This window comes from Chrysoperla carnea, chromosome 5 (assembly GCF_905475395.1).
Source record: "Chrysoperla carnea chromosome 5, inChrCarn1.1, whole genome shotgun sequence".
Taxonomy (NCBI): Eukaryota; Metazoa; Arthropoda; class Insecta; order Neuroptera; family Chrysopidae; genus Chrysoperla; species Chrysoperla carnea.
In genome coordinates, this window is record NC_058341.1 from 55713317 (window position 1) to 55728885 (window position 15569).

The 15569-nt window shown below is 35.5% G+C and overlaps 1 pseudogene; it reads right to left on the reverse strand.

The window, feature by feature from the left end:
• Nucleotides 1-14864: 14864 nt before the first annotated feature.
• LOC123301900 lies at nucleotides 14865-14980 on the reverse strand (annotated as a pseudogene).
• Between the last annotated feature and the right edge of the window lie 589 nt (nucleotides 14981-15569).

Here is a 15569-nt window from a genome sequence, read left to right on the forward strand (position 1 = left end):
TTCATGAATGTAGACGTAAAATAAGAATACAATTTTTCGATATGTGCCTTGGTTTCCGAAATATCGAAAGCTGAATAATTAAACAAAATTTTCAATTTTCGATATTTTAAAACTTACGCCAGATATCGAAAAAGTTTAATATTATTATTTTTTCGTATTATTTTTTGTGTTGTTTTCTTTTAATCATGAATACGACATTTATTTACATCAAATCCTCTCGAATATAATTGACGATTTTAATATGATCATACATACAGCGTAAACTAAATACTGACAAATATCTTGTCTAGTAATCTTAATTAAAGAGAATTGAAAAAACTACTCTCGAACTCGGACATCTTGGATTCAAGAAGTCTGGTTTGTGTGAAAATAATTGAGAAAATAAATGAAATTATCAGTGGAAAAGGTGGTAAAACATATATACGATATCACAATGTGCTCTACACCCTAAGTGTGTTCCTCGTGGACAGCCAATATAACCTAACCTAACCAAATACACATAAGCTTATAGTTAATCGGTGTAATCGAAGAAAAAGAGGACAAGCGAACGTATAATAACCCTAATTACGCCTTTCAATCGAAATAAAATTCCTTTTACTGTATATCAGTCTATCGTTATTTTAACACATTATTAACTTACTTTGTACAGAAATAAACTAAAATAAATAAGTATAAACAGTCAATCTCATAAATAATTACCCAAAAACCATAAACACTGATTGTATGACTCTCTTGATAAAACATTTAAATTGATTTTCATTATTTATTTATTATGACTGGCTGACTGACTCACTCCCATTCTATTGTATTCTATTACAACATGACTATAACAAACATGCAGACTTGTAATACAAATTAGCAAAATTTCGTTCAATAATATCCATTATCTATTCATGAATGTAAAAGCTTTTAACAACAGACAATTAATACAATACATAATAAATATATAAATATATATATATATATAAGTAAATATTAAAGATTATGACAAACTGTGTTTGTACATAAGAGATTTTTTTGTTCATTTAAAATTTAAATGTTTATGAACGAATAGTCTGACATACAATATTATTAGTCCAGAGAAATAAGATAATAAAAAAGTCATTCTGCTTAAATAATATAAGTGAAGTTATTTCAGCGGGATTATCTTTATTTGGATGCAAGAAATAGCCTATGAAAAGTCAATTGCAAATCATGTGCGCAAAAAAAACATACTCAAGGTCAAAGGTCCCGAAAATAGGATTTTGTCATATATCTCGTAAAATATATTAAGTTTATGGCAGTTTCAGCTATAAAATTTGTTTGTGAGTTATTTTACATAAGAAAGATGCTGTATAAAATATCTGTAGAAGCAATAGTTCTCAAGATATTTGGATGAAAAAAATATCAAAACAAAAAATATAAAAAAAACAAGTGAATAGAAAGAATTGACTGAGTTAATTGTTGAAATACCATGTATAGACAGTGTTGATTACTCTATCACATTACACATACATACATGTCACACATATATAACTGATATTCCCATATAATACATACTATACAATTTGGGCGTAATTTACGCTCTCACGGGTAAACAGTGAGGTTTACAAAAAAATGTTACAAACAAAAGTTGTTTACTTTTTGATAAGGAACATTTTTTACATAAAATTTGATTCTATCTCTAACGGTTTACAAGATGGGTCATACGGGCCAAAGATCCAATTGACCTATGTTGCTCATTTACGAACTTGACCTCACTTCTTACGTCCTAAGCACGCCATAAAGTAGATAGTAGCAATATTTTTCAGCGTTACAAACTTGGGACTAAACTTTGTATACCTTGGTATATTTCATATACATGGTATACATATATTTTTGATATTTTTCGTGTAGTTAAGTACCTATGTGATTTACTCAACTAACTAACTTTTTTCAGTTAAATATTTCGAAAAGTGATTTCTAAAGAAATTTTGTATAGAACCTTTTTTGTGTAAAATTAACTCGCAAACAAATTTGATATGGCTAAAACTGCAATAAACTTAATAGTTTACGAGTTATTTGAAAAAAATCTATTTTCGCGTCCTTTGACCTTAAAAATCTCGGTGAAAAAACGTCACTTGGATTTTTTAAGCAGAAAAAGCTTTATGTCCTGGGCTAATATCCAAAGTTATAAAAAACAAATGAAGAACGAATGGCAAAGTAATGAACGAATACAAAGTAATTGTTTGATTACTTTGCATAAGCTTGGGTATCAATTTTTGAAATTATAAATAATGATTGTTAAATTACAAAAAGGATTATAAGTATGTATATGTATTCAAATATATTTTGAGCTAGGTTTTAGATAAAATTGTGAGAGAGGATCACATATTATGTAGTTTACGAAACATTATACGGTTTATAGTTTTTTCTTTTTGCTCTAAAAAATTTTATTTCAGACAATGTATACAATATAGGGGGGTTATGTAGATACCCCCCTATATATATATAGGGGGGTTATGTACAAACAGATATGTTTGTATAAAAACCAATCAAAAAAATAACAAAAACTAAATTTGCAGAGTTTGATGATCATGTTCTGACATCAGATTGGACCTAGTTCTCTAGGTTGCTTTAATAGTCAATTTAAATCCTAAAAGGCAAAGGATAGAAAGCTAACTAATATTTATTTCTTTGGAGGGCATGAAATTACGTTAGTTTTAGAAAAATTTTCAGACAAAAGTCATCAAGGATAATAAAGATCATTCATCTGTGTTAATAACTTTTAAGGTCAGGTAAATTTTCAAGAAAAAAATTTTCAAATGACTTTGAAACTAGAATTTCACGTCAAAGTAATTGACAGCGACCAATGCTCTTTATTACCCTTCACAACTTTTGGCGAACGCATTTTTTTATAGCGTGTTTTCTTTCGATTAAAGCAATAATGACATATTTTTGTCGCATTTTAAAAAAAAATTTTAAATAATAAATGTTAGTTTCTTATAAGGATAAACTTTCTAATTTAAAGTGTTATTCTACCTTTTAAAATCTAAATTGATTATTAACGCAAACTGGAGAACTAAGTTGATTCTGATGAGAACTAAGTTGATAAACGAGTCTGTTATGACTAATTTTCTATTGTTTATATGTAAATGGTTTAGTAAAGGTTAAATTAAAATTATTGAAAAATAACAATTTATTAAACTTGTTGCATTAGAAATTGTGAAAATAAGAGATAAAATTGCATAAATATATACAATCCGTAGAATTTTATGCTCATACATACGATTATATTAATAAAGTGGTGTGTCTTTAATAGTAGCGACAATTTTTATTTCAGGTAGTTACCATAGGGATAAAAATCATGCACGGAGCGTATACAAGTCCCTCAAACATGATATTTGTAATTGTTTTTGCTATCTCAACACATAATACCATTTAAGATATGAGGGTGAGACTGCACACTTAAAAAAACGATAAATGTACATAAAAGTTTTCATTTCTCTCCTTTAATAATTTTCAAAAAAAAAAAAAAAATATATAATTCACTTCATCTGACGATTGAATGTTTATTTTCAGGGGTATTGCCTATAACCCCGTACGTAGAGTGGTCCTGGGGAATATTTAAGCGATATATTGCAATCTAGTCAAAACTTATATAATTTTCCTGCCCCTCTACAGAGCAGTTGCGAGTATATGGCATATCTTGACCTATCATTATTATACGGTTAATAATTCTGATAATTCGATGTACGGAACCATTTACATACTGGTATTTTCTCCTGTCTTATTTTAACATTTTCTTAGACGTACGTACTTTTAAGTATACATACTCAAGTACAATACAATACGATATACATAAAATATATGATAATCATGTTACTCTCTACTCCATGTAATGTACGACTTGTGACTACTGGAGCTATTGAGAAATAATGAAAGAAAAACTGGCTACCCATACACAACAATTTTTGAGTGTTTTGTGTTCTACAGTTTTTCTTTTTCTTGTTGTTGTTGTATTAAATGTTTAACGATTTTATATTACACCGCCAAATACCGTCTATATTTACTTTTTACATTCGAAATTTCTAAAACAAAATATAGTCTAGGAGCCTGTGAGGAATTTCATTTGTCTAAGTGTTAATAAAGTTTAGAAGAAGTGTCATTTTTTGATTAATCGTCTTAAATTGTATGTGACACGTCTTGCATCAAGTGTCATGAATTAGTGAGTGTGCTTAAAGAAAATTGTTCATAGATTGGTTGGACAAGTTGGACTCACTTTTGGCTTGGAAAGGACTGAAAAAGATCTCAGAATAGATTAAAATGGGAGAAAATTAGTGGATGAATTGTGTGAATAACATATTGGAAAATTATCTTTGTCTAACGAAAGATTAAGACTAGCGATCCCTCCTGGCTTCGTACGGGCGCAATGCTGATACTATATATACTACTAAATGTCTTTATATACAAAAATGCGTTTATTAACGACATCACATTAAACACCTCTAAAATTATCAGTGTTTCTCTACTATATTATGTATGTATATGATACATAAAAACCTCCCCCTTGAATCACTATATTATTATTTTATTAAAATCCGTTGTTTAGTTTTAAAGATCTAAGCATACGTGGAGACAGACAGCGGGGAGCGACCTTGTTTTATATTATGTAGTGATTAGAACGGTCTGAAATATTTAAAGGGTCTAAAAGGTCACGAATACACAGAAATAAAGCTAACTTTTCGGGGAAGCCCGCGAGGTTCATTTTCCTACTGCTCGTTTCCTTAGAAAATCAGTTTTTACCTGAAATTAGCTTACCCCTAATACCAGCTTGTTTATCAGTTTCAGGGTTCTTAGACTGACACCCTCTTCGAGAGTAATATTCATCGAAAAATGTATATTGGCATTAAAAGGCAGAAAGTGGTAACCAATCTTAGGTTTCCATAGTTAGGAAGATGAGATACTTGACTCGAATTTCCTAATTTATTTATATCTTTCCCTCACAGCTGACATTATTTGTGTGCGAGGGCCGTGATCATTTGGAGATGGCTTCATTATTTTTTGTTGGTTGCATTCCTGACGCACAAAGTATTTGACATTAATATCTGTATGTATAAATATAGACATTGGTGGGGATTTAACCCAGGAATTATAAAATCCTATAGGAGCAACTCTAGAAGGAACCCCTTAATGAGAATGGATGAATACATGTAAGTTAACATCCAAATCTTAGGATTTTCCACAATATTGATGAAATTCTGAAAAAGAAGTTTAAGCTTCTCATTGTGCTGAATAAATATATTCATATCAAGACAATTTTACAGAATTCCCTGTGCAAAATAACTCATTCCAAATTCTCGCTTTCATTATACTTACGCGTCTTTTTCATACAAAGAAAATTTAGTATTACACCCCTGTGTATTTATGTATGGTAGTTATAAATACCAACACTGTAATATATTTTCTTTGTAATTTTCACCATTTTCTTCTTCCCTCGAGTTACTTCTCTTTCTCGCTCTCTTTGCTTTGTCTTTATCCAACGTGTTTTATCGTCCTCTTCGTATTTTTTTTTGTATATAATTCGTGTTTTAATTGTGCATTGTTAATTTGATGCTGATGATGATAGGGTGAAACGCTAGTGAAAATCGTGAGAATGAGGTGAGATAGGGAAGAGAATGTTGTCACAGATTTTAATCCTTAGCTTGACAGATATTCTGTTTAATCATGTGTACTCTTTAATGACGTTTTTCGCAGTGGGATTAGTCACTTTCCTCAAGAAGTTCGGATAATAAATTTAGCAACTCCTACGACCGGATTAGGCTTTAGTATATCAATAATATAAGGTTCTATAGTCACAGTGACAGAATACTTTCTATTTTGAACGATTCATTTTTGAATATAACAGCTGGATTTTCCATCCTGATTTTGAGTCTTAATCCTAAAGGTTTGAATTAACTATGAGCAAAAGAAATGAAAATGTTAATTTGTACTTCAAGTCTTAGTACACCATGAAAGAACAAAAACCACAAGCTGACAAGACTTTGATGAGTTGAAGGAACCCACAATATTAGATAGGAAAATTGCTTTTTGTGAAACTTTTCTTAACCCACCCTTAAATGTTTTTGTATCATTCTAATCAAAAGCTCTCACGACCACAAAATTTTTAACGCGTAGTTTTCAAGCTACGAGCAAAGCTACATGTTTCTTATAGTTCTATTGCCCGTAGCTAAAAAACTACTCGTTAAAAAGTTTGTGACCCTAATAGCTTTTGATCAGAACGATTCGAAGAACATTTTGGGGGCGGTTTGAAAAAGTTGCAGAGAAGGCCATTTATCTAATCATATAAGTCATAAACACAATGTTCTCTCCAGAAACTGTCAGAGTATGAAATTAGGAACAATAGACTAACTATTTAAAGCGATGCATTGCTCTTTTTTTTTTAAATTTTATTAAATCATAAGTCTATTTAGGTGATGAACATGCCAATCGTGCTCATATTGGTGGATCCGCCACTGGTAATACATGAAATATCATTACACGTATTTATAGAAATAAAAAATTAATAAATATATTCATAAATGATTGAAACACATTTGAATAATTTACTGAACCAAAATTCAATTAAAATTTTCCAAGAAATCATGTTCTTTAGAAATAATGGTTGCAAAAATGACGTATAACCTTCCGAGAAGTATACCTGCATTATTAAAATGAATGGTATACTGATATGTATACTACATAAAATTCTTGAATGCCTTTTAGAAAGTCAACATGGACTCACGGATTTGTCAAAAGGGATATTTCAATTGAATATAAATTCAGAATATAGATATTACTTCGTACAAGATAGATCAAAAGAGGTGATGCAACTGCATGCCAAAGTCCTTAATCTAGTATTTTACCATAAGATTTCGTATGATTGTTAAGTCCTGCGAGATATCTTTATATAAAACTAAATAATTAAAAATAATAAAGAACCCTACTGCATTAAATAGTTTACATAGCGACTTTAACAGTCAGGGTCAATTATTGGATAGATTTGAGCCTCTTAATAGATTTTAACAGGCCGACTGTTACAATCGTTATGTAAACTACTGAACTTGTTTGTTTCTTATCAGATTTTATTCAATGCGATCGAGTTTTTGATGTTTTTTATTATTTATTTTTTTTTAAGAAAGATGTGTAGCTTAAAAGATATACAAGAGCTTTGTCTACAATAATTTCTGAGATCAACATCCAGCATATGCAAGAATAATTTTCTAATTTTAAAAATTCATAAAACTAATGAATAGAGGATACATTTTTGTTCAACTGATTTGCTACAGCTTTACTAATTATCAAAATTTCCCGTTTCCTGATATTTACAGAAATAAGGTTATTTTGTACCTCCCTCCCCAACGCTCTAATTTCTATGCATCACTTTTATAAATATTTTCAGCACATTCTGATGTAATTATGCAACGATTGGAACAAATGCGATATCGTTATCACCTTTCATTTACTAGAAATCGTGGACGAAAAATGCCAGCGTCTCAGCGAGGTGGTAATACAATTTTCTGACTATAAAACGTAAGGTATGTTGAAAATTTCGATTAGAATTTTCGAACCCATTACAATAATTTTACTTTGTCAAGTTAGCAATTCATTATTTAAAGACGATTGAAAAAATTTAAGGTATACCAGAAGTCGTACCCAGTTCTCGTGGATTCTTGCCAAGTGCCTAAACCAAGTAGACCATATTTGCCCTACTTTCTAAAAAGTAAACACTTCATAGCGATCTAGGCGCTAAATAGATTAATGGTGGTTGTTTAAGTAAAAAAAAAATCCAGAGAAAGTTTTTAAATTAATATTTACTACCGTTAATTTTAGATAATGAGTTAGGTTGAGTAATTATTTAATTTAATGTGTGTAGGCAAGAGCGTTTTGTGTTGTAACTTGAAAAGAGTTTAAAGTTGATTACCTTTTTGTATACGTACTTACCGTATTTCACCAGACAGACACTATTTAGTTTAATTCCCAGACCGTGACCTTTTCACTGCACAAATTAGTGATGGTACGAATGTTTTGTACATTCGCGAATGCGAATGTTAACTTTCAAATGAAGCGTTCACAAATTCTGATATATTATCTTAATTAATCCATATATATTATTTCTACAGCATGTTTTTTTTTTGCCCATACCTTATCTTCCTTTTTCCTTTATACAATTCTATGATTCAGCCCATATCTCCAAGCTTATCATGATAGCTTCTGAAAAATATACCCACAGGCCAAAATTGTATCGCTTAGAAAAAAACAAGCTTGACAAATAATAATAATTAATTTTAATGAAAAAATATGACTTTATTTTAAATAAGTTAAACAATAAGTGTCTCAGGCAAACATGATTCGAATTTAACAGTCTAATACCGAAGACATCATTATGAAGTTCTCCTAATATTAATTTTATAACTTTTGATTTTTTCACCACTTTTCGACGAACTTTGTTGTTGTTTTTTAGTCACGAGTATAGGGTAGTAGTCATGAGTAATGGAAACCACAGAAGCGGAAGAAACTCCGGACGGGTCGAGCTAGTACATATAATTCTTCAAAAGAGTCCGTTGTATAAGTCTATTAAAAACAAAACCATTAAAAGCAAAGTTGAAGTTTTTAATTTTAAGTTAGTTTACTATAATTACATTTGTCCAACATTTAAATTTAACAGTGATTAAAAGGGTGATCTAAAAATATGATTAAAGTATATATAAGTGGCGTTTGGAGTTATTTTGCAATTTATGATACAATATGATTATAATTTTTTGTCAAAAACATTCGCATCGTTTTTTGCGAATGCGAATGCGATCATTAAAAAATACGCGAATATCCGCGAATACGAATGCGAATATTCGTACCATCACTAGCACAAATTGTACACAGTTTTTCTTCCACTTTTAATTTAATAAAAAAATTATTTCAATCTATGCATGTTTATATTTCAAATAGTTGTATGTACGTACCTATTTCTGTAAACGTTTACATTAGAATGTGGTAACCCTCGAAATTTCTAATTAAGTTATGGAAAAAATTATGAATGTCATTACGTTATTTGATAATATAGTATAAAACATAAATGACTCATGGTATTAAACCCTTCTTCATTTAATTTACTTTCAGGATTATATATTAAGGGATATTTTATTTTGTAATTACATGAAAATTACTTCGAAAAGTTTACGTTACGGGAAAATTAGGCAAGATTTTTATACTGTACCATACATATTGCGAATCATGTGAGTTAAGACACGGCTTCATATATTTCTAGAAAAATGTTTCATACAAAAAAATAGCGGGTCAAAAATATCATAGTACTAGTGTGGCTTTGAAACTTGAAATAAAATTTCAATTTTTCAAATGTTCATTTGTGTTGAAGAAATAGTAACTTATTCGTTGTGTGCGTAGTCATGGTAGAGACAATAAAATCGGTGGCAGCGCTTCCAGTGAAAAATTTTGGCGATAAAGGAGGCTGTTATGACTAATTTGCAATTCTTTACATGTAAATGCGATAGAAAATGTCAAATTAAAATTATTGAAAAACACAAATTAATAAAACTTAATGCATTAAATTGTGAAAATAAGAAGTCAAATTGCACAAATATTATTTTTCAAATGTAAATTTTCATAATTATTTATTTAAATTTGTGAGACAATAATATAAAATTTTCAATGTAGTTCATAAATGCAATCCATACAATTAAATACGCATTCATGCAATTCTATAATTAAATTAGTGTATCGATACCATGGAAACGCCTCCAACAAAACTAAACGCACGCACGCGGCCCGGTGCGAATAGAATATAAAAAATGGATAATAATTTTAATTTTAATGTAGGTATAATTCAAAGCGTGGGGGTGTCTTTTACATTCATTTCTTAAATTACTTGATTTGACCTGATCCACTAACTAAAAAAGTGGGTAATACTTAGTGTTTCACCGAGGGGAGGTGATTTCAAAATTTAACCCTCGTTACTAACCAAGGTGAGGTGGGATATATTAATCCAGAAATTGGGGCGAGGCGAGGTGAATTATCCTAAAAGAGGTGGATTTCCCCCCAATTTTGCATATTTTTTATATATTCATATATAGAGGAGACCGGGGATGGTTGACTATAGGTTGACTAGACTAGCTGTCAAACAAACGAGGCAAACGTCGTGCCTCGGCCAACTAGGTGAGAACAACCATTACCCCCACCCCCTTAGTCACCGGGAAAACCGCGACGCGGATGCATGAGATCTTTCAGTTGAAAAACAAGACAAAACATTAGTTATAAAGCCTATTAATTTTGTCATAATTGTTTGCCAAAGTGCTTAATACAAATTAAAGCTTTTTATTTAAATAATCTTTAAAAGATACATAGTTAAAATTTGAATGTGTACAGGAAATATTCGATTGTAAGTGTAGTATGATTAAAAAAATATATAGTAAAATACATTTGAAAAAAAAATAGTTATAAATTAAAACTTATATAATAAATAAAAGGACTACACATTTAAAAAAGAGCACTGAATTTTACACATTAAAAAAAAAAAAGAGGGAATTACAAACAAAATAGCAAGTGTCAATATCACAGTTTTAAAATATCACAAAAAACTTAACATATTTTATCACAGATGCACATCACTTAACTTGCACTGATGATGGGGGGGGGGATGGCTCAGATGTTCGGGCCATCCAATACCTTTGTGCTTGGTCACGGGGGCTGATCATGGTACTGCCTCTGTCTGGTTAGGTGTTCGATGTAGATGTCGCGCGACCAGCGGATCGTGTCCGACACCATCAATCGAGCCATGGTCTGCGTATATTTGGGTGCTATTCCCAAAGACTTCGCAATCCTATAGTTATTAGCTAGCCAGGCCCCGAGCGAACCAACGACAAATGCATCCAATGAGACTCTGTAGCCTTTCGTGGTTAACTCAGCAGCAAGTTGGTTATATTTTTCGAGCTTTTGCTGCCGAGCAACCTCTAGAGCATCCGGAGCACCCTCAAATGGAATGCAAATGTCGATGATCTTTACTTCCTTGCTAGATTCATCCAGAACCACCAGATCAGGACGAAGAGTACTCTGTACACCGGGTACTTGTCTGTTGATGTTTAAGACAGCACCCGGGGGTAGACGCGATCCGCGAGCAAGACGGTCTTGAACGGCGTTATGCCGCCGTTGCCACGCCGCTGAATGGATGGTACAATGATTCAGTACGTGTGGCAATGTCTCATTGACATAGCCACAACGTCGGCATCGTTTATCCCCGTTCCCGAATCGCCGTGTTCCATTTAATGGAACGACGCCGAGTCGAGCTCGGTGGATAAAGCGATAATCGCAGAATCGAGTGTACCGCCCATTCAGCAGGAAGTGGTTGCTCGCTTCCCTTAGATTAGTACATGAGTACGCCTTTCCCTGATCTGGTTTTCCTAGTAATTTAGAAAGGTAGTATGCCCGAAGTGCTGAGCGAAGCATACGGACTATCATGGATCGCGCCGTCTCTGGGACAATGATACGCTCAGGTGTTTGCCCAGGTCGTTTGATGGTGACAGACAGATCACGTTTCTCGGCGCACCAATGGAAACCCACTCCGATTTTGCTGTTAAGACGGCGACATGCATTTCTAGCCTGTGTCCACAGACTAGAAATGTCTCCGCGGTCACGTGCCAATTGACCCTCTAGTGAGCCAGACAGATATTCGGCTATCATATCCTCTGTTGGATCGCCACGGATACGTTGCCTCACCGCTCGCTTCAAACACGACCACGCCGTTTCCCTGACAATGGTGTCTTTGCAGGTCAGCAGTCTAAATGCGTGTACGACAGTGCTTACATCCGCGGAATCGGCCAACGGTAAAAGATTTGCGCCACCCTGGTATGATGGTATATATAGAAGCTCAGGAGAGCCACGTTGTGGTAGGTTCATCCATTTCTTGGCTAGCCTTTTGATGGTTTTGTCTGCGTCCGTCAGTGGTCCTTTGGCGACATTGCCGCCTCGCAGTATAAAGTCTAGTCGAGAAAGGATGAACATATTTGTGGCTTCCAGTTTTTGCCAGGGGGCGAGAAGAGACTCGTGTACCTTTTGAACGTCCACTTTGATGGCCCGAATGGCATCAAAGGGGGTCTGAGCAACACGGAAGCCCGTGGGTACACCTAGGTGTTGGTACTCTTCTCCCTCTTTTAGGACCGTCAGTCCTCCTCCTTGAATAGTAAACTCTGTGGGATAGACTTCCCGACGTCGTCTACAGTCTACATGCAGTGAGGCACATTTCGGTGGTTGAAACTTTAAGCCCATCCATTCAGCGGTTGATCCTACAGCATCCAAAAGAATTCTTAGGGATGCAGCATCTTTACCGAGCAGAACTATGTCATCAGCGTATGCAAGTATTGAAAAGTGGTGGTCATGAAGTTTGTAACCATGCTCAGTTGCCAATCCAGAGGCCACCCTTATGAGTGGCTCAATCGCTAAATTAAAAATGATAGGACTGAGTGGACAGCCTTGCCTTACTCCCGCACGAATAGGAATTGGGCGGGTTTCCCCGTCTTTAGTGCGGATGGTGGTTGTTGAGTTTGAGTAAAGCTCAGCTATCACACTCTTCATCTTGTTGGGCAGCCGCATCTCTTCCAATACCCGCCGAATATGATCGTGTGGAACAGAGCCGAAAGCATTGGCTAGGTCAAGCCACGCCAATGCGATCTGTCTGCGATCTCGACGCACATCATCCAATGCACTTTGGACTATGAAGTTATGCTCATAGCATCCCTCATACTCCAGAAATCCTTTCTGCATTGGAGAGATATTGTTGGAGAGCTTCGCCCAGCAGGTGATGCGGTCGGCTAATACGCCGGCATATAATTTAGCGATTGTCCCTCCCAAAGTAAGAGGCCTCCAGTTCGACAACTCATCACGGTTACCCTTCTTGTATAGTAGAACAGTGCGGGAGTCAGACCAAGCCAGTGGCGTTTTTTCCTCACGGAAACAACGGTCGAAGATCGCAGAAAGTACGATGCAACCGGGGTCGGATCGTTTAAGGCACGAATACCTTATACCATCTTTACCCGGTGCGGTGTTAGAAGTTTTGGCCAATCGCGCACATACTGATTCTTTTGAGATGGAGTCCAGTAGGAACGTGAAGCGTTCGTCTCCATCTCCGCCATCATTTTGATCAGGCCCGAAAATTTGCCGGATTTCCTCAGGGGTTGGTGATCGTTCCTGATCCTTATAAGCAAATATTCCACGGAAATGTTCATGGACCGTTTCCGTGTCGACCTGACAGAATGGTGAGCTACCTGGTTCACTCAGTATGCTGTTCATGGCTTTTTTTTTATTTATGCGGTACATTTTCTGGATCTTCGCCGCGTCCGCAGGGTTGTATTGCGCGCGACGAGGGCGATTCCTAATAGGCCGAGGTCTATTTTGGAATTGCTGCGCATGATGTGGTGGTCGTGGTCTTTCAGCCACATGGCCTGGACTGCCTCTCGCAAAGTCTGCAGTAATTGTAGCTACAGCCTCTTCAAATTCTTCCCAGCTGGCGGCATTATTAATTAGTGCAAGCCACCGAACTTGATTTTCAGTGGGTTGTGTTGATGTTACAATCTCGTCATCATCGGTTCCAGCAACCACCGAGGCAGTACTGGGATCGTTGATGACAAGGTCTGGTTGAATTTGAATAGGCGCAACTACAGGTGGAGGGCTACTATGCATATCGCTGATGCCATCGTTCAGCTCGATTGGTGATCGAGTTCGGCTGAGTGGTTGGGGTAGTGATCCTGGTGGACTAGAGTCCATGCCAGCCAACCTATCTGATGGCGGTGGGTCGTAATCGGTTTGGATTTCCGCCGGTGCATCGCGACACAACCTTTCAGTTGCAGTACCACGAACAGCCTCTGTGCCATTATCGGTTTTAGGGGGCTGGGGCTGTGTGGCATGACTGGTAGGTGGTTGTTGCTGACTATCGTCGTCGCTGGTAATGATGCTTAAGATGTTGCGGCGGATGTTAAAGTCATGTTCGGTGGAAGTGCTGGGTCTTGCTGTTGATGTTGATGGTCCTGGAGCTGACGGGTGGTGTTGTCTTGAGGCGGCTCCTGATTGGGATACCGATCTAGCGCGTGTTACACGCCTTGGTGGCGATTGTTGAGTTCTGGGTACCGGAGAGCCCTCATCGCTAGTACCAGCCAACCTAGGTGGTAGTGGTTGGCTGCTGATTGGCTGAGTACTTTGTGTTTTTCTTTGCCGGGGTGCGGTCTTCTTAGGTGGAGCTGGAGCCGCACCCGGTTGATGACTTAAATAGTGTTTTTTAAGAGTTTTGAGGGACTCAGACCGGTATCCACATTCGGCGCATTCGAATGTGAAGATCGGTATCCCGTGGTGATGTTTGATGTGTTTTTTATAGTCAGAGTGGCTTTTGTAAGTTGATAGACGAGTGTTAAAACCACTCTGACTACCTTGCGTGTCCAGATGGACCCAACACTTCTCGCAGCGGAATTCTGCAGGGAACGGAAACTTGATGGTAATGTTAACCGTCCCTGCAGCCTCCGCTACCTCGTCGTCTGCCGAGGACATGATTTAAGAGCACTGCCCTGGCCCGTGAAGTTATTTACAATTAAATCCGGTGTGATAAATACAGATAATTTTTGATTAGTTGAGTGAGGTCAGGAAACTATTAATAGTGACCTGACCCCACTTTTTCCTGTGACGGCGTTCAACATTATTGTATGTTTGGAGTGTACACCCTCTCAAGGAGAGTGTACACCCCTTGCACACAAGAAGTGGCGGCCTTTGAGAACTAAGGTGTTGGTTGTTCTCACTCAGTTATTCCCACTTACTAATATCCTTGTCGATTCACTCCTTACTGCTTCCGCCTCGTTGATGATGATTTTGGCACTTTTGATTTCCTTGTTGCTTTAATCCATAATAAATTCACTTGTTACACTGATAAAAATTAAGCTGATAAGAACAGATACTACACTTTGATCTTAGCTCATTAGAGCCGAGAAGCGAAAGCTATTAATTTAAAGCCTATTAATTTTGTCATAATTGTTTGCCAAAGTGCTTAATACAAATATTACACTCCTTATCTGTGCATACTGCCTTTTTCTTTTAATTTGAGACGTCATTTTGAGGCTATGGCATCTGACTAAAAATTGTAAAGTGGTATGGGGCTGGTTGACTCATTTATAAACGAGCTGGTTGACTACATTCATAGTCAACCTACCCCATACAATTTGGTATATGCTAGGTGTAATATAGAATTTGTATGACATTTTTTAACCCAAAATTCTTGGTTAAGAACGATGCGGGCGTATAAAAGATATAAAAAAAACGGAACAATACCAAAAGATGTATTGGATAGAGCTTGTCACCGAGTTGTCTTTAATGAAAAAAGTATTAATTCCACCGTAAAAGAATTTGCTATTCCGTGTAAAACGCTCCAACGCCATGTAGTAAATATGAGTAAAAAATTTGATTCTGTATGAATGAGGATAATTTGGCGTTTCTAATCCCATTTTTTCATATTCAGTATTTCTTAGGTCAACTTACCCCTAGTGATAAGTCAACTTAACCCAGGTACAGGGTAGGTTGACTCGCTT